Genomic DNA, 24,639 nt, shown 5'->3' with positions numbered 1-24,639 from the left:
GATATCATATCCCACTGGGCACTCACTGGTTGAATCAACGTTGTTTCTACGTCATAGACATTGAATTGACGTTTGTGCCCAGTGGGATGTGTGTACATTGTATAATCAATTAGTGAGATTAGCCTTAAATATCACATTAATTTGTATCAACTGTATGAATAGCAGCAAAGTTGGTTCCTGATTCCGTCTTCAGTCATCTCTTTGTGACATTTGTTTAGGTCAACAACAAAAAAACGAATGATATGTTGACAATAGAGCCTTCCACAATGCAGGGGATGGCTGTGATGACGTTGGTGAAGAGCAACTGCAGAAACTGGTAGTCAACTCCAGTCAAAACTTCATGACCTTTGATCACAAGATTTGTGTTAAGTTCATGCAGTGGACATGTAGGCGCAAGTCGGACAATGCAACACACCTTGAAAGGCGGTGACCAGACTTGTCAAAAGTGATCGGCTTGAACGCGCCCAGTGTCACCCCAGTCTCTCTCTCTCTCTCTTTTTTTTCTTTCTCCCAGCAGCAGGAAGGCGCAATCAGGTCGCATCATACTCCTCTTCTCATCCTCGTGAAGAGAAGCTAGAACGAAGTGCCGCGCGCGTTTTCTAACCGCACCATGGTGGGAATGACGGAATTGGGGTGCCTTTTCGTCCCGGTGATGATGCTGGTGGGGTTCACCTTGCAAGCGGAAATTAACAACGGGAAAGAGGAGGAGAAAACGGGGAATTTCATGGAAGACGAGCATTGGCTGTCCACCATTTCACAGTACAGCCGCAAGATCAAGCATTGGAATCGCTTCAGAGACGTAAGTCGCTGTTTTGGTTGATTGAGAGATCTGCCGTAATGCGGTAAGRTATATTGATAGGGAAACAGAAGCCAGCGGCACGATTCCGCTTGGCAAACGTCCTAATAACCGTGATGCGTTTGCTAGGCTACTCCGATTTTATTTGGCAGATAATTAATATCAAGGGTTTGGTGTCATTGCTTAAGATACACATCTGAAGCGTTTGTGTAGCCAGATGTTATGGTGTTTTTTTTATTGTAAACATTATCTTATGTAAAAAAAAAAAAATGTTGGGCATAATCATTCAGATGTAGCCTAAGATGTTGACCTCAGATATGCCCTAGAGGAGTGTAACCTAGGGTACAGCCTCATTGTGGTCATGGTGCACTGATCTATTGKATTTTCTGGAGAACTGGAGAATGTAGGGTTGCCTATGTAGTCATATCATTATTATACATCATTTGTAAACACTCAAAGGACCTCTAAAAGGTAACCTACATTTAATTGCGTAACTGCCAAAATAAGGGAAACACCAACATAAAGTGTCTTAATAGGGCGTTGGGCCACCACGAGGCCCCAGAACTGCTTCAATGCTCCTTGGCATAGATTCTACAAGTGTCTGGAAATCTATTGGAGGGATGCAACACTATTCTATCCCAATAATMTCTATAATTTGGTGTTTTGTTGATGGCGGTGGAGAACGCTGTCTCAGGGACCGCTCCAGCATTTCCCATAAGTGTTCAGTTGGGCTGAGATCTGGTGACTGAGACAAACACACACCCTTTAAACCCCATAMGCTTCTTTGAGACCCCTCTTTCAAAGTCATTTAGATCTCTTCCTCAAGCCATGGTAGCCAAAATAATGGGAAACTGGGCATGATGGGATGTTAATTGCTTAATTAACTCAGGAACTACACCTGTATGGAAGCACCTGCTTTCAATATACTTTGTTTRCCCCATTTACTCAAGTGTTTCCTTTATTTTGGCAGTTACATGTACATACATGCAATGTATAATGTGTGATTTACACTACTYCATAGGTACCTGCCATCTTCAAACCAATACAAGATTGAAAGTGTGTTTTGAAACCATCATATCAGGATATTTTCTACCACCTAGCCTCACTGTCCATAGGCCTACCTGTTGATACTTTACCATTCTTTGGCATATTATTGGCAGTAGTAATTATGCACATTGCAAATTTGCAATGATTTAGAATGACATTTGTTCCCCTTTAAAGAACCGTCCCCACATTCACCCCTTATACTTATTCCATCATGCTTTTCACGGTATGCATTCTGGCCTGCTGTCCTACTGCTAATGACTCAGCCTAGTGTTTGCAAATGATCTGTTACAAACAGAATAGGCACAATGCAACAATGCAATTATAATACAAGTTCTGATCATTGATTGCTGAGGTAATGCAGTTAGCTTTAAACTGAATCCGGCTGTAGCGAATGATTTTAGCCTAAAGGGCATGTAAATATTGCTTTGTTTACGAATATTGTGTGTGTGAAATCCTGCATCCAGTAATGATTACCAAAGATCACAGCAGGGCATTTGCACGGTAATGGAATTTCGTTGAGACTCAGATTTCTCACTTAAAATGTAACAAAAAACATTGATTTCAAAGTTATAACAAACCATACATCACTATGCACAAGGAACACTTTAAACAATGTACACAGAAAATGTTACAAAACACATTTTACTGGAAGAACTGTGCAGATGCAAAGTTTGGTAACAGAATTTCTGTCAAATCTCCCTCAGTTTTTTATATGACCACGTTTTCCAAAAAACTCAGATAAATATCTGCTCAGAATTTAAGATTGAAAGATGTCTGCAGAAATAATGGGGTTTCAGCGATGACATGACACCTTGAGTTTGAAAACATCTCTTTTGGTATTGAGCTACAGTAAGTGAAGTGGATTTACACCCGGTAACGGAATTGTGGTAACGGAATTTCTTCATGGGTCCCTGATCTGTACAACACAGAAATGCATAATTATGGATATGAGTGTCATTCTCTTCATGGTGATGTATCCTGAATAGGTACACAAAGGTAGAATTATGCAATATCCTCATTATTTTAATGAGCTCCACCACCAAACCAGACCAAATTTGGTTGGTCCGAACCGGACCAAATCTGAACCAATCATAGACATCTATGTTTCACAAGTTTGGACATCAACGTATAGCCCAGTACAGTACAATACAGCACAGAACAGTAGTGTTCAGTACAGTAGAGTATAGTTCAGTACAGTACATTTTAGTGTACTCAAGTCTTGTGTGTGCTGAACTATAATCTACTCTATTCTACTGTACTGAACTATAATCTACTGTACTGAACTATAATCTACTCCTATAGTTCAGTACAGTGGATTATAGTTCAGTACAGTAGAATAGAGTAGATTATAGTTCAGTACAGTGGATTGTAGTTCAGTTACAGTAGAATAATCTACTCTATTCTACTGTACTGGAACTATAATCTACTCTATTCTACTGTACTGAACTATAATCTACTTACTGAACTATAATCTACTCTATTCTACTGTACGAACTATAATCTACTGTACTGAACTATAATCTACTCTATCTACTGTACTGAACTATAATCTACTGTACTGAACTATAATCTACTCTATTCTACTGTACTGAACTATAATCTACTCTGTGTAGTGAAATGCTTGTGCTTCTAGCTTTGACAGTGCAGTAATATCTAACAAATTACACAACATATACCCAATACACCAAATCTAAGTAGAATGAATATATACATATGGACGAGTGATGTCGAGATCTATGATTGGTCAGATTTGGCCTGTACCGGACTAAATCTGAAACGATCATGGACGTCTATGTTTGGGCCAAATGAAGGCCGGCCACGTTAGACTTTGAAATCAAGGCTAGACCAAAAAATGACATCTGTGAGTGATAAATCAAAGTTTCAAGTGTATTTCGTTGTATGTACAGGATACACCATGGTATACATTGTCAATGAAATGCTTACTTGCACGCTCCTTCTGACATTGCAACAACAATAAGAAATAATAAAAGATAAGAATATGAACTAAAGTAAATGGCTCAGTAGAATATTAATAAACATTTTACCAGTAAGTTATAGATACAGGAAGGCACAATTTATAGTCTAATATTTACACATGTTTGGGGAAGGGGGGGAGGGACAATTGTTTCAATCATAATAAAAGTCTGGTAGCAGCAGTTGGTGATGTGTTGTGTAGCATGAAATGTACTGTATATGTGTGCGTGTGTGGAGTGAGTGCATGTGTGCTAAGGTGCGGAGAATCAGATCAGGTGGTCAGTCCAGTTTGGTGCTCAGTGAGGGAGGATGCTAGTTACAGTAAAGGGAAAGAGAGGGGGCTCATGGGTAGGTGTCAGTAAGAGCCGGGAGAGGTGACATAAATTGGAGAGAGAAAAAGAGAGCGATGTTGGGGTTGTCCAGCTTTTTCACACTCTTGCTTTGACCACCAGATGACAGAAAGATAAATACAAAAACAGTAGGGCCCTATAAAATCAGTTGTTTCCCCAAAATCTATTTTCTCCATTTTGTTTTTCCAGGTTTGTTTCTCCCTGTTTTTAAGGTTTTCACTCTCAAAATCACACTCTTTTAATAGTAAAACAACTTCATTGGATGTTCTAAATCCACGCTTAAACCACATCAGAAGGCTACTTTTGAGGTCTGTAAAAATGTGGATACATTTATATTTTTGCGTGTAGTTACCCTTTAACTCCAGTGAACACCTAACAAGAGGCTGTTTGCAATGTTTTCTTGTAGCACACACGTGATGGTAGAGTTTGCAAAAGCAAATAATCATAACATCATTCTGCCAGGCAAGCAAGCATAGGCTACTTTGTAGTTCTATTTAATTGAGAAGGTTGTTGGGAAAACCTTTCCATCTACCAGAAGATGTTTTATTCGTATCATCGCTAACGGCTACACGATGTGGTAGTTGCGTGCACCGCACATAGACAGGGGAAATTCTCCTTGCCTCTTCAGAAAGTTGCAGGAAATACCGAATCACTGATGCATTCTGTTAATGTCTTATGATTAACTTGGGTAAATTAATACATGTTCAATACATTTAGTTGAWTCCCTACCAAGTTCAWAGTTTTARTATTGTTGAATTCCATTTTATTGTCTGGACTCTGTGATTCTGTCCACTTTTTCCGTATCACGGATTTTATAGAGCCCTAAAACAGTTCAGCTGAACATAACAGTATGCCAGTGGAAGAGAGSACAGTAGCAYGTGACCCAACTGTGGTTTGTGACAACTATGATTTCCCATTGCAGCCAATTCAATTGCAGATATTCCGTTACAGATTTTTCGTAAATTCTGTTACCTATTTGGTAACAGAATTGAGTTTTAATCACTTAATAATTCATAACAAAATGTATATCAGTAAAAACACTAACTAATTGATAGGTCTACCTTTACTTGTTACTTCTGTGAACTTGTATTATTCTCCCTCATGAGGCGCGTACATAACGTGAGAGAAAGCAATAACACCTAGTGACTYAAGACCACTGAGGGCTAAATAAAGGAGGAGTAATCAAGGAGAAATTATGAGCAGGTGTGCGCAATGATGGTTGCCAGGTGTGCGCAATGTGGGTTACCAGGACCGGTGGTTAGTAGACCAGCGACGTCGAGCGCCGGAGGGAGCAGGAGTAGGTGTGACAGGAAGCTCCCCAGCTCCTGGTTGGTCCTCTCCACCTGCCCGTTGGACTGAGGCCGGTACCCGGATGTGAGGCTGACTGTGACCCCCAGCTTCTCCATAAAGGCTTTCCAGACCCGRGACGAACTGAGGACCACGGTCGGAAACGATGTCCTCTGGAAGGCCATAGAACTAGAAGACCTGCTGGAACAGTGCCTCAGTGACCTGGAGATCGGTGGGTAGACCAGAGAGAGGGATACAACTGCAGGACTTAGAGAATCTGTCCTCTGGCATCCTGGTCCCCAGATGGTAATTTTCATACTCGACCATGTCATGGTGCGATTGTGACGTTGGAGCCACGGGAGGCCGAGGATTACCTGGTGTACAGAGGTGATGAAGGGAAGGCTTTCTTGGTGCATGGGTCCCACTCCAACGCCTGTCCGGTCTGCAGGGAAATGACCGTGGCAACCTTGGACCTCTCGGTGGTGGGGCTTCCCGTTTGATATGCGAAATAGAGGGAGCACTGGCGTAGGAAGCCACGGCATTTCAATGGAGTGCCGTCATATTTCTCCGGAAGTGATAGTTGGGAATCGCTGACCTGGGTGGATGTCTGCGTAGGCTGGMGGACTGGCTGACTGTGACGACCCGTGGTAGGAGGCCCTCTGATAGGGGAATGGAGAAACTCGCTGGTGGTGTTGAGGCGGTGGAGAACTTGGACGACCTCCTCCATGGCCGTACCCAGTTTCGCCAGCTGGTCGTGGTGTTGATGGAGTAGATGACCTTGTTCATTAACAGTCTGGAAGAGCGTTGACTCTTCTGCTGCTTCCATGTTTTACAGGTGTTATTCTGTAACGTATACGCCGGGAGTCAGGAAACGGAAGCAYAAGATGATTTTAATAACCAAAGCAAGTGAACAAACATGAGTACATGACGTGAGAGAAAACAATAACACCTAGTAGGCGTGAACGCAGGGTTCTTTACTTCAATGGTATTGTTTTGATGTATTTCTAATACCTTTTAGGACTTTATCTGGTAGATGTTTTATAAGACCCCCTTTCCATCTGTTTGACAAGAAATTCCTTATTCCTAATTGTTAGGGTGGAAAATGGTTGAAAAATMTATATATGCTAAAAAAAAATAGAAAGACTCTTAGCTGTTATTTGACATGCTCCTATGCACTACACATTGGTCCTTTTACATGGAAATGACCAGCATTACTTGGATGAGAGGCCTGTTGTATTATGTTCCAACCTTATAGGCCTATATCATGATTATTTTCCCTGAGAGGAGTTTTAGTTGATCCCATATCTAGGTTGAGGGATCGTCTGACTTCATTGGAGCATACAATACATGCTTTTTTCTGAGTTGATTATTGGATTGAAATATTATAATAAATACTATAATAAATATCCTTATTTTGTTTGAAGGAAATAGCCGAGCCCCTCCATGTCCAAAATAATTCTGTCATACTGTGTCATTAGTGTCATATTGTAATCATTCTAAATTAAACCCTCTGCTAAATGACAAAAATTTCAACTAAATCTATTATTGCACAAAAATGACAAATCCCCACTTCCCAAGTATGTCTAACTAAGCTTCTATATCATTGTTATGCAAATTGTTACGCACTTTCTAATGCAATTATGAAATGTTCCCAACCCCAGTAAAGCAGGTAAATGTGTCTAAATTGTTGTACGTCTTCCCTGCTGTCCCGGGTGCACACACACACGCATAGACACACACACACACACGAACACACACACACACACACACACACACACACACACACACACACACCACTAGACACACACACAACACGCAAGACACACACGCATAGACACCACACACACAACACCACACACGCATAGACCAACACACACACACACACCACACCACACACACGCATAGACATACACACAACACACACACACACACGCCATAGACATACACACACGACACATAGACATACACACACAACGCACAGACACACACACACACACACACGCATAGACATACACACACACACACACACATAGAGACACAAACACACACACACACACACACACACACACATAGACACGCATAGAGACACACACACACGCCACACACACACACACACACACACACACACGCATAGAGACAAAACACACACATACACGCGCATAGAGACATATACACACACCACACACACGCATAGACACACGCATAGACACACGCATAGACACACACACACACGCACACGCATAGAGACATACACACATACATAGACACGCATAGAGACACACACACACACAATCGCATAGACACACACCACACACGCCTAGACACACACGCCATAGAGCACACGTACACACATGCCATAGACACACACACACGCATAGAGACAATCACACACACACACACACGCGCGCATAGAGACATACACACAACACACACACACGCGTCATAGAGACACACACATACACGCGCATAGAGACATACACACACACACACGCATACACGCATAAACACACACACACGCATAGACACACACACGCATAGAGACATACACACATGCATAGACCACACACACACACACACACACACACACTGCATAGAGACACACCACACACATGCATGGACACACACACACACACACACATGCATAGACACACACACACGCATAGAGACATATACACACACACACACACACACACACACACACACATGCGTGTGTGTGTGTGCATATACACACACACACACATGCATAGAGACATACACACACATGCATAGAGGCGCACACACACACACACACACACACACACACACACACACACACACACACACACACACACACACACAACACACACACACAACACACACACACACACACACACACACACACACACACACACCAGAGTACTCTCCTGGCATAGCAGGATTAAGTTTAGATATATGTTCTCTGGAACTGTATTGTAGAAATAATGAAATTGTGGGCATGAAGATTAAGTATGAATTACAGTGGGATTATTATGATGGGCCTGGATGGGTGCTGCTGTGTCTTTACACTGGCAGTGGCAACACACACACACACACACACACACACACACACACACACACACACACCACACACACACACACACACACACCACCACACACACAGATGGAATCTGTACACAACCCTGCACACATCACAACCATCCCCCACCCGCTCCTTTTTTGTTGAAAATGTAAAAAAAACTCAGCTCTTCTCAGTGGGTTTGCCGTCCAGAAGAGTTAAGATTTCTCTTTTCCTCAGTTTGAAATCAAACCCCAGATGAGGCACAAACAGAGACCACAGCTCTGCCTGCATGCCCTGAATGAAGGAGTTTATGTATTTTTCTCTCTGAAGTCTTGGTGGATTACTGTGTATGATGTCAGAGGTGACATGGAATATCTTTGTGGTTACCATTCCCGGAGGGAGGTGTGGGTGTGTGTGTGACGGTTTGTTTGTGTTTGTGGGGGAATGTTGTGTGTGTGTGTGTGTTTGTAGGGGGGTGCATGGTGTGTGTGTGTGTGTATTTAAGGGGGAAAAAGTGCTGATATGTCTCTGGTGATGTTGACAGAAGAAACATCAGAGGCAGCACATCACAGAACTCCCTGGGGATCGCCAATAGCAACCTCTTTGATGTCAGTGTGCAGCCGTAGCAACGGAGGTCCTCTGAAATGGGCCTGAAAGTAACTCGTTTCAGAGGGAAGTTGATGACTATTCCCCCACCGCTCTCTGTAAGAGGATGGAGGGGGGGTAGAGTGGTAAAGTACATCCAGTTTGTTGAGGGCGGACTTTGGGCCGTGCTGTAGATGACATCTCCATAATCCAGGATGGGTACTTTTGTCATCTGGAACAGGATGTGTTTAGCAGTGTGTGGATGAAGATTTGTTCCGGTAGGGAAAGCCTATTCTGGACTTGACCTTTGCTTGAAGATTATTTGTGTGTGTGTGGAATGATAGTGCCGTGTCCACACAGATTCCCAGGGATTTGTATGAGCCCATCGAGTGAGTAGATGTCAAGGGGAGGGTTGATGTGCCTTTTCCTTTTGTTTTGTTTGTGCTCATTATAACATACAGGTAAGTGCCAAAATAATGGAAACACTTAAATGAGGGATACAAAGCAGATTGAAAGCAGGTGCTTCCACACAGGTGTGGTTCCTGAGTTAATTAAGCAATTAACGTCCCATTATGATTAGGGTCATGTATAAAAATGCTGGGCAGACCATTATTTTGGCMATTATTTTGGCTACCATGGCTATGCCCCCTTAGGATAACAACGCTCCCATTCACAGGGCATGAGTGGTTACTGAATGGTTTTATGAGCATGAAAACAATGTAAACCATATGCCATGGCCGTCTCAGTCACCAGATCTCAATCTAATTGAACAKGTATTGGAGATTTMGGCGCCTGTGACAGCGTTTTTCACCACCATTAACAAAGCACCAAATTATGGAATTTCTCGTGGAAGAATGGTGTCACATCCCTCTAATAGAGTTCCAGACACTTGTAGAATCTATGACAAGGCACATTGAAGCTCTTCTGGCTCGTGGTGGCCCAACACCCTATTAAGACACTTAATGTTGGTGTTTCTGTTATTTTGGCAGTTACCTGTACTTTTAGTATCATTACAGGGAAAGATTATGGATTCATCAATACCTTCCTTATTATCCATATGGATAATGATACAGTATCATTTGAGAGTTATACACTCTCCTCAGTCCTCATATTAAGCATTAGTCTGAATCCCCATGCAGCTGATGAGACAATCAGACTACTAATGATTTTACTCCTATGAACCCTGACCTGAGCTGCATGAAACATTGGTTCATTACATCAACCCCAATAACCAAATGGTCAGAGGACCCATAATCAGAGGATGTATGTGTGTTCATAGAGGCTCCAGAGTAATGTGTATTCTCTGCTGCAATATATTGGTTTACTCTGAATATATAGTATTATATTTTAATCACTATTGTTGTTTCCCATGATGTCTTTGAAGAAAAATATAATACAAAAAAATGCTAACAAAACCAGAAAATGAGTTCAAAGGGTATTTTTCAGGAAATAATTTGGTTAATCTATGAAGGGTCGCCCATGATGCTACCTAATAAGCCAAATTACTAAAATTGGTGTTGACTCACTGAGTTTGAGGGGAAGAATGTTGAATTTTAATGCAACAATGTAAAAAACAATAATCAGAGGCAGAACGTGAAAAAACATGCACACAAATATACACACACTGTACATACCCACACAAACATTAACATATTTATACATGAATATTCTATATTTATTTTTCTCCTCTTTCAAGTATAAGACCCACGGTACAGTATGCATTGGATAGAGTGTGGATGACGGCTGTTTCGTATTCGATAAAAATAGCCATCACCACTCCACACTTCAATCAATCCAATCCCTGTCATTGAAAAGACAAGGCGATTAGAAGTAACAATTACCGTCAACAACTACATTTAATACATCCAATCCTTTAATCTGACAGACAGGTGCACTGGACAATTCTTCATTCCACTAATGCACCCAGGCTGGAAATCCCAAAACAAAGGAAAACACAATAATGTTGATTGGCTGCTGGAGGAAGCCATTGTGGTTTAAAGGCCTTACAGTGTCACGAGTCCCATTGAGAAGACCACCCTTTGACTGAAACTGTTGGCACACAAGCCTTACAATTTAATTTCATGTCTTGATTTGACGATGTGAGTGATTTATCATTTAAAGAACAACATCTCATCTCCCATCTCTAAATAGACTTCATTCATCCTTGAATATTATTCTTAACTTCTTCTCCTATACAGCAGTATCTCTGTATTCCTGGTGTAGTGTCTTCTGTACCCTAGCGTGATTCACAGTTGAGTCAATATGCTGTATCCCCTGGCCTCCTTTTCAAATGACCATTATGATGATGAGAAAGTCAATTAGAACTCCATGTTCTATTTGAACTCTGTTACTGCAGATCAAACGGACACCGAAAGAGGCTGTTGATCCAGCAAATGTCTCCAACTCCCCTTTTTCCACTCAGGTTTCACAGTCACACAAACTGGTCAAAATGTGAAGATGTTTAATGCAACTCCATTATAGGGCCGATGATATGGCTYATGAGCTATGACGGCTGGATCAAACTCAGATAGGAACATCCGATGAGTCTGGCTACGTCTCAAATGGCACTCTGGTCCCTATTTAGTGCAGTACTTTGGACCAGGGCCCATAGCTCTATATAGACAATAGGGTACTATTTGGGACGCTACCTCTGTCATTGTGCAGCAGCTCACAGGTCAAGCCACCATCTCATCCATCCTTGTAATAATAGGAAATTGGATGGCATGGTTAAACCTGCTTTGTTGAAAATGCAGTGGGTCTGCACGTTATGCATAATTTATCTGATTTAGTCTCTGACCGAATACAATTTTATGCTCAACTAACTTCCCCCTATTAATGTCACATTGTGAAGTCACACTTTGGAATCAGTCTGATCAGCCTTGGAGACAGTGATTGTGTCCCAAATGGCACCCTACTCCCTACACAGTGCACTACTTCTGACCAGAGTCCTATGGTGTTTTCTATCTTTGATGATGACCTAGAATAGATAGACTGCTAATGAGACCCACCTGTGGGAGAGGATAACACTCATTATTGTTAGGAGAGTGTGTAGTGGCACCGACATGCACGCACAGCTGACCTATCATTAGGTCTCTCCAATTCAGCAGTAGCTCATTAGACCACAGTAGCGGTCCAGGGCTGTGCCACCAGGTCCCTGATAGCTCATTAGACCACAGTAGCGGTCCAGGGCTGTGCCACCAGGTCCCTGATAGCCTATTAGACCACAGTAGCGGTCCAGGGCTGTGCCACCAGGTCCCTGTAGCTCATTAGACCACAGTAGCGGTCCAGGGCTGTGCCACACGGTCCTCGGTAGCTCATTAGACACAGTAGCGGTCCAGGCTGTGCCACCAGGTCCTGGTAGCTCATTAGACCACAGTAGCGGTCCAGGGCTGTGCCACCAGGTCCCTGATAGCTCATTAGACCACAGTAGCGGTCCAGGGCTGTGCACCAGGTCCCTGGTAGCTCATTAGACCACAGTACGGTCCAGGGCTGTGCCACCAGGTCCCTGGTAGCTCATTAGACCACAGAGCGTCCAGGCTGTGCCACCAGGTCCCTGGTAGCTCATTAGACCACAGTAGCGGTCACAGGCTGTGCCACCAGGTCCCTGGTAGCTCATTAGACCACAGTAGGGTCCAGGCTGGCCACCAGGTCCCTGGTAGCTCATTAGACCACAGTAGCGGTCCAGGGCTGTGCCACCAGGGCTCTGCGTAGCTCATTAGACCACAGTAGCGGTCCAGGGCTGTCCATGCCAGCAGTCCCTGTAGCTCATTAGACCACAGTAGCGGTCCAGGCGCTGTGCCACCAGGTCCCTGGTAGCTCATTAGACCACAGTAGCGGTCCAGGGCTGTGCCACCAGGTCCCTGGTAGCTCATTAGACCACAGTAGCGGTCCAGCTGTGCCCAGGTCCTGGTAGCTCATAGACCACAGTAGCGGTCCAGGCTTGCCACCAGGTCCTGTAGCTCATTAGACCACAGTAGCGGTCCAGGCTGTGCCACCAGTGCTCTGGTAGCTCATTAGACCACAGTAGCGGTCCAGGGCTGTGCCAGCAGCCCTGATAGCTCATTAGACACACAGTAGCGGTCCAGGGCTGTGCCACCAGGTCCCCTGGTACTCCATTAGACCACAGTCGCGGTCCAGTCCTGTGCCACCAGGTGTTCCCTGGTAGCCTCATTAGACCACAGTAGCGGTCCAGGGCTGTGCCACCAGGTCCCTGGTAGCTCATTAGACCACAGTAGCGGTCCAGGGCTGTGCCACCAGGTCCCTGCCTGCACCTGTTCTTCCTCTACTCCACTTCATTTTTAATGAACAGAAAACGTTCTGTGCGTTCACACAAACCTTGCCTCAGCGCACACACGCACACACACACACACACACACACACACACACACACACAAACCTCCCCTCAGTCCCCCAGTCGAAGCCAGGCTGATTAAAAATGCAGGATGGGTGTGTGTGTGTGTGTTTGGTGGGGGGTGTTTAGGCGGTTTGGCTTACCGGAGCGAAGCTCATTATGAAGTTTCAGTGATTTGTGCCAGAATGTTGTAATTATGGTGTTGTGTTCAGTGTGTGTTTGTTTGCAAGCTTGATAATCAAATCAGTTGGATGCAGTTTTGCAGGTGCTCGTGAATCTTTAAAGCTATAAAGCAATGCAAGCAGTTGGCGTGGTGGCCAAAACAACATATAACCTGCTGCGTTGTACCTTGCTTTGACCTGGGTTCTGAGACAATTATCTTGTTGTTAGAGTGGTTGCATGACACATGTAGTGTGCTCCCAAATGGCAACCTATTCCCAATCTAGTGCACTACTTTTGACTAGAGCCCTAGTAGAGAATAGGATGCCATTTGAGTTGCAACCATTCACACTCTCGGACGAAACAAAACACACACAAAAACCAAAGGTTGTTTGATGAACGCCAATCGTGGCACCTGTTCCTCTTCTTTGATTTTGGCATAACAAACACCCGCCCCTTCAGTCCTCCGAACCAGAAAGTGTTAGGGCCACACTGTAGAGTGAAAACGGAACCCATGGGCCTTGGGTAGTGCAGCAGAGCACAACACAAGTTCACCACTAGTGACATACATGCATTATAACATACACTGCATCCGGAAAGTATTCAGACCCCTTTTCCCACATGTTGTTACGTTACAGCCTTATTCTAAAGTGGATCAAATTGTTCCCCCCCCCCCCTCATCAATCTACTCAAAATACCCCATAATGACAAAGCAAAAACAGGTTTTTAGATCATTTTTTTGGTGCAAATGTATAAAACTTAAATATGACATTTACATAAGTATTCAGACCCTTTACTCAGTACTTTGTTGAAACACCTTTGGCAGCAATTGCAGACTCAAATCTTCTTGGGTAAGACYCTACAAGCTTGGRACACCTGTATTTGGGGAGTTTCTCCCATTCTTCTCTGCAMATCCTCTCAAGCTCTGTCAGGTTGAGTGGGGAGTGTTGCTGCACAGRTATTATCAGGTCTCTCCAGAGATGTTCAAGTCCGGGCTCTGGCTGGGCCTCTCAAGGACATTCAGAAACTTGTCCCGAAGCCACTCCTGCTTTGTCTTGGCTGTGTGCTTACTGTCGCTGTCCTGTTGGAAGGTGAACCTTCGCCCCAGTCTAAGATCCTGAGCGCTCTACAGCAGGTTTTCATCAAGGATCTCTCAGTACTTTGCTCCGTTCATCTTTCCCTCGATCCTGACAAGTCTCCTAGCCCTGCCGCTGAAAAGCATCCCCACAGCATGATGTTGCCACCACCATGCTTCYCTGAAGGGATGGTGTCAGGTTTCCTCCAGACGTGACACTTGGCATTCAGGCCAAAGAGTTCAGTCTTGGTTTCATCAGACCAGAGAATCTTGTTTCTCATCATCTGAGAGTCCTTTGGGTTCCTTTTGGCAAACTCAGCAGGCTGTCATGTGTCTTTTACTGAGGAGTGGCATCCGTCTGGCTACTACCATAAAGGCCTGATTGATGGAGTGCTGCAGAGATGGTTGTCCTTCTGGAAGGTTCTCCCTTCTCCACAGATGAACTCTGGAGCTCTGTCAGAGTGAGCACCGGGTTCTTGGTCACCTCCCTGACCAAGGCCCTTCTCCCCCGATTGCTCAGTTTGGCCGGGCAGCCAGCTCTAGGAAGAGTCTTGTTGGTTCCAAACTTCTTCCATTTAAGAATGATGGAGGCCACTGTGTTCTTGGGGACCTTCAATGCTGCAGATATGTTTTGGTACCCTTCCCCAGATCTGTGCCTCGACACAATCCTGTCTCGGAGCTCTAGGGACATTCCTTCGACCTCATGGCTTAATTTTTGCTCTGACATGCATTGTCAACTGTGGAACCTTATCTAGACAGGTGTGTGGCTTTCCAAATCATGTCCAATCAGTTGAATTTACCACAGCTGGACTTAATGGAAACAGGATGCACCTGAGCTCAATTTCGAGTCTCATAGTGAAGGGTCTGAATACTTATGTAAATAAGGTATTTCAGTTGTTTTTTTTAAATACATTTTCAAACATTTCTGAAAACCTGTTTTCGCTTTGTCATTATGGGGTATTGTGTGTAGATTGATGAAGATGAACATTTATTTCATACATTTTTAAAATAAGGCTGTAACGTAAGAAAATTTGGAAAAAGTCAAGGGGTCTGAATACTTCCGAATGCACTGTACCTATTACATAAAGAACGGAATAACTGGTGAGATGATGTAGTGATATGTAGAAGAAGAGTATGCATGTGCTAATGATGTATGCTAAGCTTGCTGAGTAAACTTCCCCTTAATTATACCCATCGTGTCCTCATGTTACTGATTCTACTACACAACACCTTGTTCAAATACTTTAGAAATATATCCTTCCTTGAGCTAAGCACAGATTTACAAGTGATTGATAGGTGAAAGCAAGGTTATCATCCTATTGCTTACATCAATCCAACTGAATCAGATATGTGATTCCTTCAAGGAGGACAGGAAGAAAGGATGCATTTTTAAAATATTCAAACATCAAATCAAGCTTTATTTATACAGCACATTTCAGACATGGAATGCAACGCAATGTGCTTTACAGGGAAAAACAAATAAAAAACAATGAAAATAAAAGCTGAAATATTTACTACACAACGAACATAAGATAAACTGAACAACTAAAAAGCACCCTYAGGAAAAGCAAAACTAAAAAAGTGTGTTTTAACCTGTCTGGGAACGCGGAACCCCTCGCCAACAGCCAATGAAATTGCAGGGCGCCAAATTCAATCAACAGAAATCTCATAAATCAAATTTCTCAAACATTTTAAAGATAAAATTCTCGTTAATCCAGCCACAGTGTCTGATTTCAAAAAGCCTTTACAGCGAAAGCTCCACAAAATGCAAATTAATTACTTAAAAATCATACAATGTGATTATCTGGATTTTTGTTTTATATTCCGTCTCTCACAGTTGAAGTGTTTGTAAGTAGGAAAACCTGCAAAATCGGCAGTGTATCAAATACTTGTTCTCCCTACTGTATATACTGTAAACTGAACAGTACCGGACCCAAAAACGAACCTTGTGGAACACCACATTTGATATATAAACAAAGCAAAAAAAGAAACGTCCCTTTTTCAGGACCCTGTCTTTCAAAGGTAATTTGTAAAAATCCAAATAACTTCACAGATCTTCATTGTAAAGGGTTTAAACACTGTTTCCCATGCTTGTTCAATGAACCATAAACAATTAATGAACATGCACCTGTGGAACGGTKGTTAAGACACTAACAGCTTACAGACGGTAGGCAAAACTTAGGACACTAAAGAGGCCTTCCTACTGACTCTGGCAAAACACCAAAAGAAAGATGCAGATGAGCAAGGAGCCTGGGCGTGAACGTGCCTTAGGCATGCTGCAAGGAGGCATGAGGACTGCAGATGTGGTCAGGGCAATAAATTGCAATGTCCATACTGTGAGACGCCTAAGACAGCGCTACAGGGAGACGGGATGGACAGCTGATCATCCTCAGACCACATGTAACAACACCTGCACAGGATCGGTACATCCGAACATCACACCTGTGGGACAGGTACAGGATGYCAACAACAACTGCCCGAGTTACACCAGAAACGCACAGTCCCTCCATCAGTGCTCAGACTGCCATCAATAGGCTGAGAGAGGCTGGACTGATGGCTTGTAGGCCTGTTGTAAGGAAGGTCCTCAACAGACATCACCGGCAACAATGTTGCCTATGGGCACAAACCCACCGACGCTGGACCAGACAGGACTGGCAAAAAGTGCTCTTAACTGACAAGTTGTGGTTTTGTCTCACCAGGGGTGATGGTCGGATTCGCGTTCATCGTCGAAGGAATGAGCGTTACACCGAGGCCTGTACTCTGAAGCGGGATCGATTTGGAGGTTAAGGGGTCCGTCATGGTCTGGGGCGGTGTGTCACAGCTTGTTGTCATTGCAGGCAATCTCAACGCTGTGCGTTACAGGGAAGACATCCTCCTCCCTCATGTGGTACCATTCCTGCAGGCTCATCCTAACATGACCCTCTAGCATGACAATGCCACCAGCCATACTGCTCGTTCTGTGCGTGATTTCCTGCAAGACAGGAATGTCAGTGTTCTGCCATGGCCAGCGAAGAGCCTGGATCTCAATCCCATTGAGCACGTCTGGGACTTGTTGGATCGGAAGGTGAGGGCTAGGGCCATTCCCCCCAGAAATGTCCGGGAACTTGCAGGTGTCTTGGTGGAAGAGTGGGGTAAAACATCACAGCAAGAACTGGCAAATCTGGTGCAGTCCATGAGGAGGAGATGCACTGCAGTACTTAATGCAGCTGGTGGCCACACCAGATACTGACTGTTACTTTTGATTTTGACCCCCCCTTTGTTCAGGGACAAATTATTAAATTTCTGTTAGTCACATGTCTGTGGAACTTGTTCAGTTTATGTCTCAGTTGTTGAATCTTGTTATGTTCATACAAATATTTACATGTTAAGTTTGCTGAAAATAATTGCAGTTGAGGAGAGGAATTTGCTTTTTTGCTCGAGTTTATTTTCTCAGTATGTTTCCCAACGGTTAAATTTAGAAAGCTGGCCCGGAGATGCCGAACCCTCTCCTATGTGTCCAGAAGGCACTCATGGTCAGACGCGAGTGTCCGAATGGCAGCAATTTGAATCTAAAGAGACAAGCCACGGAGCTGTTTGGCATCTGTGTCGGCTTCGAAGATTAATTAGACCTGCTTTAAGGCTGTTCATGTGGCTTGTGTGTGGGCATGAAACCAGAATGTGGACAATTTTCCAGAAATTACGTGCCATGTAAATGGTTTTTTGGCTGTTTGAACACAACTTTACCCAGAAATTGTTGGTCTTTCAAATTGGCTGTAGCCCAGTGTGTATGGTGCTGGACTAGCGGACCCAGTGAGGGTGAACCTGGTACCATTGGTAACCTGCCCAGACAGCATAGTGGATCATAATTATATTGTAACTACACGTCGATACGGTGAACACGTGTACGCCAAAATATCTGTCAACAGAGATTGATGTATTCAGGAGAACTGACTGTTAAGGCTATGCCCACGGATTAGTTATTGGTAGCCTACTGCTACGTAGCGCCTGGATATTGGTCCTTGTCGCCTGTCACAGAAAAGCTGTAGGCAAGGGTGTGTCCGAACAAATCTTTCCCGCGGAGCCTGTCAGCGGTCTCAATGACGTCGGAGGGCACACTGAAAATGTGTTATTTCCTTGCCGCTCAAACATTAGTGCTCTTCTCTAGCTCAATCCAGGCCGGAGCTGGGATTTCGGACTCGTCCAGCGCGCCGGGTGCTGGATTGGACCCCCTCCAGCGGCCGTGGATTGGGACCCCTCCAGCGGGGCTGGGATGGGCTGGATTTGGACCTCTCCTCCAGCGGCGGATGGGCTGAGTGGACCCCCTCCAGCGGCCCGGATGGACCGGATTGGACTCCCTCAGCGGCCCGGATGGGCTGGATTGGACCCCCTCCAGCGGGCCAGATTGGACCGGATTGGACCCCCTCCAGCGGGCCGGATTGGACCGCCTCCAGCGGGCCGGATGGGCCGGATTGGACCGGATTGGACCCCCTCCAGCGGGCCGGATTGGACCGCCTCCAGCGGGCCGGATGGGCCGGATTTGACCGCCTCCAGCCTGTGCACAGGCTGTATGTTTGACATCCCTGCTCTAGGCATTCAGCTGTTTATTCAATTATCTTGACTGTTATTTATTTATAGGTTGTTTATATTTTCAGATTAAGATGTTTAATGTACTGCTCTCATTTGATTCATATGTACAGCTTTGTCAAGAGACATCATCTCACCGACATTCTTTGTTTGTGCTGTTCTAGAGCTCTGATAAGCTTCCGGCCTTTTTCACATGCAGCAGACATTTGTCTGATCAAAGGCAGATTAGATGGAGTGTGAACATAGATCAGCGGCCAGGGCGTGGATGGAGTGCGCCTAGATCAGCTCCTAGACAGCGCTGTGGGGTGTCCTGGCCCAGCACCAGAGGTTGTGGGCTCTTGGGAAGTCACCYTAGATAGAGTGCACCTAGTTCAGCATTGACAGCGATAGTGGATGAGAGCACCATGCTACACTGTGGGGTGTCTTGGCCCAGCAGCAGAGAGATAGGTGGGATGTAATTAAGAGAGAAAAAAATATCCTTTCATCATCGTCCACTATGCACTCCCAGGATGCGTTCCAAATGACACCCTATTCCCTATATAGTGCACTACTTTTGACCAGGGCCCATAGGGAAAGACAATAATTATTGTGTTTTCCTAGAAAGACACAATCATTCTTAAAAAGTGGCATAGTCTGTCTCTGAAATGCAACTGAACTTGTGTTGTTTTGCCTTGAGCCACCTGGGCCCTGGTCAAAAGTAATGCACTTCATAGGCTATAGTGTACCATTTGAGACACAGCCTGTGTTTCTGTGCAGGCTCTTGTGTTGTGTTGAATGTAGACCTTTCTGTTTCTCTTCCTCCCGTTGTACATGTGTGTGCTGTGGAAGAGAACTGCGTTGTGTTTGAAATATTTCAATAGTATTGAAATAATCCCAMTACTGAATATTTCACACTTGGATTAACCCAGGATTGTTGTTCTATTTGGCTTGAATCTCCCTCTAGACATCTCCCCTCTATCTCTAGTGTATCAATTACAGCTGGAGACTGTAGAAGGCACTGTGTGTGTCTGACAGCACCAGAGGACAGAGGGATAAAATCAGCGTTGTGGAGAACGTGAACGGAATCAGACATTAAAATAGAATTCAACAATATATATATATTTTTAACTAAGTAGAAAATCAACCAAATGTATTGAATTGATTAGAAAATGCATTCATTTGCCCAAGATTTTCACAAGACATGAACAAAATGCATCAGTGATTCYTATTTTCCTTCAACTTTCTGAAGATGCAACGGCACAGGAATGCCCGTGTCTGTGTGCGAGCATTTGTCTACCACTTTGTGTAGCTGTTAGCGATGATGCTAATGTGTTGACAACCGTCTTCTGGTAGTGTCAGATGTGTGCGTACTGGTAGCGAAGTCAGGTGCAGGAGAGCAGAGATTTGTGAACAGGCGCACACTTTATTTAGGCAAAAGTGCAACGCGCAAAACAGTCACAAGAATTATGTTTAACAATAAACATCTTCGTGAAAAATAACACGGAAAAAACAAGCCAGTCATGTAGATTGATTGGGGAATGAAAACCAGGTGTGCAGGGAACAAGACAAAACAAATGGATACATGAAAAATGGAGCGGCGATGGCTAGAAAGCCGGTGACGACGACCGCCGAACGCCGCCCGAACAAGGAGAGGAGCCGACTTCGGCGGAAGTCGTGACAGGTAGATGGAAAGGCTTTCCCAAAAGCCTTCTCAATTAAATGTTAACTACAAAGTAGCCCATGCATGTTTTGCTCTAGAAAGCCGACAGGCCTCACAAGACTCACAAGTACTAGTTGAAAAAATATATGGAGACTGTTTAGTGACAAAATAAGGGGTTAAATATATATAAACAAAATGTTTCCTGATTATAGGACAGACACTTCAGAACAAATTTCCTTTAGATTTTTTTGGGGGGACTCAAAAGTGAATCTGTGAATCTGTTATTCAATGCGTTTGTATGGGCTAATAGCAGCTAGGACCCAAAAATATTCTGCAAGTAAAAAATAAATAAAAATGGGATACTTCAAGGGGTCTTAAAATTCAAAATTAAATAGAAAAATTWTCCTTGGAATGACCCTTCTTAAAACAATTCCATATAGTTTAGTAGTAAACCCCCCTCCCTTCTTAGACAGGGCTTAGACTCTTATGGGTTAAAAAAGTGTGATTTTTGAGAGCGAAAACCTGACAAAAATGGAAATAACAGAAACCTTGAAAAACGAAATAAAGAAAACTGAGTTTGGTGGAAAAATMAACAGAATCAGGCAAAAAATCMAACAGATTTTATAGGGCACTAGATTAGTAACACAGCATGGGGGAAATGGAAACACTTAGAGGCTTTTAACATTTCAGTCAATTTCTGCTCTTTTCCCCCCTCATCCTGTAAAATCAAATACTGTTCAGAGCAATGAATTGGGCCTGTATTGAACCAATATTGAAACAATGTCTATCATCTCATGAGTCACCAAGTCGGCTAATGTGGATCCACTGAATATAGTTCCAATGTGCCTTTTCTACTGGGAAAAGGCTATAGAAAATTGTGCTCCAGTGTCAAGCTTTCTAATCATAATCTTGCCCACTCCCCTGACTTCATGCGAGAACATTGTGCTGGTAGTCAATTAAGGTGAGATTTAAATAAACATGTACTTTCCTCTTTACCTGCTTTTATGAAGACAAAAAAAATATTGTCTCAGCAACAGCATTGGCAGTGGAAACTGAAACACACACACACACACACGGTGTCAAGGTGTTGTCTTTGTAATGGACAGAGTTGAGAGTGGTCACCTCAGGGCACTTCCTGTGATGTCAACATGTTTACATTCCCTAACACTCTGTTCAGTTTGATCTGACAATCTATTGATCTCTCTCTCATGCTCTCTCTTTCTACCTCTCTCTCCCTCTGTTCTTATGTGCGTTCTGCTCTGTCCTCTCCCTCTCTCACTTGCTCTACCGCACTTTCTCTCTCCTCCCACTTTCCCTCCGTCTCTTTGAGTCATACGCCCTCAGTGGTACTTAACACCTCTCTCACCTCCTCACCACTCTGACAGCTCTCAAATACCACTTCCTACTGTAGCCTCTACCTCCCTACCATCCCATCTCTCTAAGCCCTCCCTGGATCAGCAGCTTCTGAGCTGGATCCCCACACGAGCCCTGACCCTGTCTCCCTAAACCTCCCTACAGCCAGAGAAGAGAAGTGGGCTGCGTGATCTACCTCCATTCCCTCCACACTTCTAATCTTGAAACCCCTGGTTGAAAGCGAGGAATACCCCTGTGTGCATACATATACAGTGGGGAGAACAAGTATTTGATACACTGCCGATTTTGCAGGTTTTCCTACTTACAAAGCATGTAGAGGTCTGTAATTTTTATCATAGGTACACTTCAACTGTGAGAGACGGAATCTAAAACAAAAATCCCGAAAATCACATTGTATGATTTTTAAGTAATTAATTAGCATTTTATTGCATGACATAAGTATTTGATCACCTACCAACCAGTAAGAATTCCGGCTCTCACACCTGTTAGTTTCTTTTAAGAAGCCCTCCTGTTCTCCATCATTACCTGTATTAACTGCTGTTTGAACTCGTTACCTGTATAAAAGACACCTGTCCACAACTCAAATCAAACAGACTCCAACTCTCCACAATGGCCAGACCAAAGAGCTGTGTAAGGACATCAAAGGATAAAATTGTAGACCTGCACAAGGCTGGGATGGGCTACAGGACAATAGGCAAGCAGCTTGGTAGAAGGCAACAACTGTTTGGCGCAATATTAGAAATAGAAGAAAATATAAGAAGTTCAAGATGATGGTCAATCATCCTCGGTCTGGGGCTCCATGCAAGATCTCACCTCGTGGGCATCAATGATCATGAGGAATGGTGAGGGATCAGCCCAGAACTACACGGCAGGACCTGGTCAATGACCTGAAGAGAGCTGAGACCACAGTCTCAAAGAAAACCATTAGTAACACACTACGCCGTCATAGATTAAAAATCTGGCAGCGCACACAAGGTCCCCTGCTCAAGCAGGCGCATGTCCAGGCCGTCTGAAGTTTGCCAATGACCATCTGGATGATCCAGAGGAGGAATGGGAGAAGGTCATGTGGTCTGATGATCAAAAATAGAGCTTTGGTCTAAACTACACTCGCCGTGTTTGGAGGAAGAAGAAGGATGGATACAACCCCAAGACCCATCCCAACCGTGAAGCATGGGGTGGAAAATCATATCTTTGGGGATGCTTTTCTGCAAAGGGACAGGACGACTGCACCGTATTGAGGGGAGGATGGATGGGCCATGTATCGATTATCTACCAACAACTCCTTCCCTCTGTAAGAGCATTGATGATGGTCGTGGCTGGGGTGCTTCCAGATGACAACGACCCGAAACACACAGCCAGGGCAACTAAGGAGTGGCTCCGTAAGAAGTATCTCAAGGTCCTGGAGTGGCCTACAGTCTCCAGACCTGAACCAATAGAAAATCTTTGGAGGGAAGCTGAAAGTCCGTATTGCCAGCGACAGCCCCGAAACTGAAGGATCTGAGAAGGTCTGTATGGAGGAGTGGGCCAAAATCCCTGCTCAGTGTGTGCAACCTGGTCAAGAACTACAGGAAAGTATGATCTCTGTAATTGCAAACAAAGGATTCAGGACCAAATATTAATTCTGCTTTTCTGATGTATCAAATTTAAACTTATGTCATGCAATAAAAGCTTAAATTAATTACTTAAAAATCATACAATGTGATTATCTGGATTTTTGTTTTATATTCCGTCTCTCACAGTTGAAGTGTACCTATGATAAAAATTACAGACCTCTACATGCTTTGTAAGTAGGAAAACCTGCAAAATCGGCAGTGTATCAAATACTTGTTCTCCCCACTGTACATATAGACCAATTAGCACGCTCTAGTGATCTAATCTGTGCCTCACAGCTCCTTTAACGCAACACACTGCACCATAACACACTGCGCCATAACACAACACACTGCACCATAACACACTGCGCCATAACACAACACACTGCGCCATACCACAACACACTGCGCCATAACACAGCGCACTGCGCCATAACACAGCGCACTGCGCCATAACACAGCGCACTGCGCTATAACACAGCGCACTGCGCCATAACACAGCGCACTGCGCCATAACACAGCGCACTGCGCCATAACACAGCGCACTGCGCCATAACACAGCGCACTGCGCCATAACACAACGCACTGAGCCATAACACAACACCCTGCGCCATAACACAACGCCATAACACAACGCCATAACACAACGCATTGCACCATAACACAACGCCATAACACAACGCCATAACACAACGCCATAACACAATGCACTGCGCCATAACACAATGCACTGCACCATAACACAATGCACTGCACCATAACACAATGCACTGCACCATAACACAATGCACTGCACCATAACACAATGCA

At 44.1% G+C, this 24,639-nt stretch overlaps 1 pseudogene; it reads left to right on the top strand.

The window, feature by feature from the left end:
* Positions 1-521: 521 nt before the first annotated feature.
* The window catches only part of LOC111951661 (testican-2-like), a 79,821-nt pseudogene continuing 55,703 nt past the window's right edge, over positions 522-24,639 (top strand).

This window comes from Salvelinus sp. IW2-2015, linkage group LG25, assembly GCF_002910315.2.
Source record: "Salvelinus sp. IW2-2015 linkage group LG25, ASM291031v2, whole genome shotgun sequence".
NCBI classification, from domain to species: Eukaryota; Metazoa; Chordata; class Actinopteri; order Salmoniformes; family Salmonidae; genus Salvelinus; species Salvelinus sp. IW2-2015.
The sequence above is the reverse complement of the archived record's forward strand: the minus strand, read 5'-3'. Positions and strand labels throughout refer to the sequence as shown.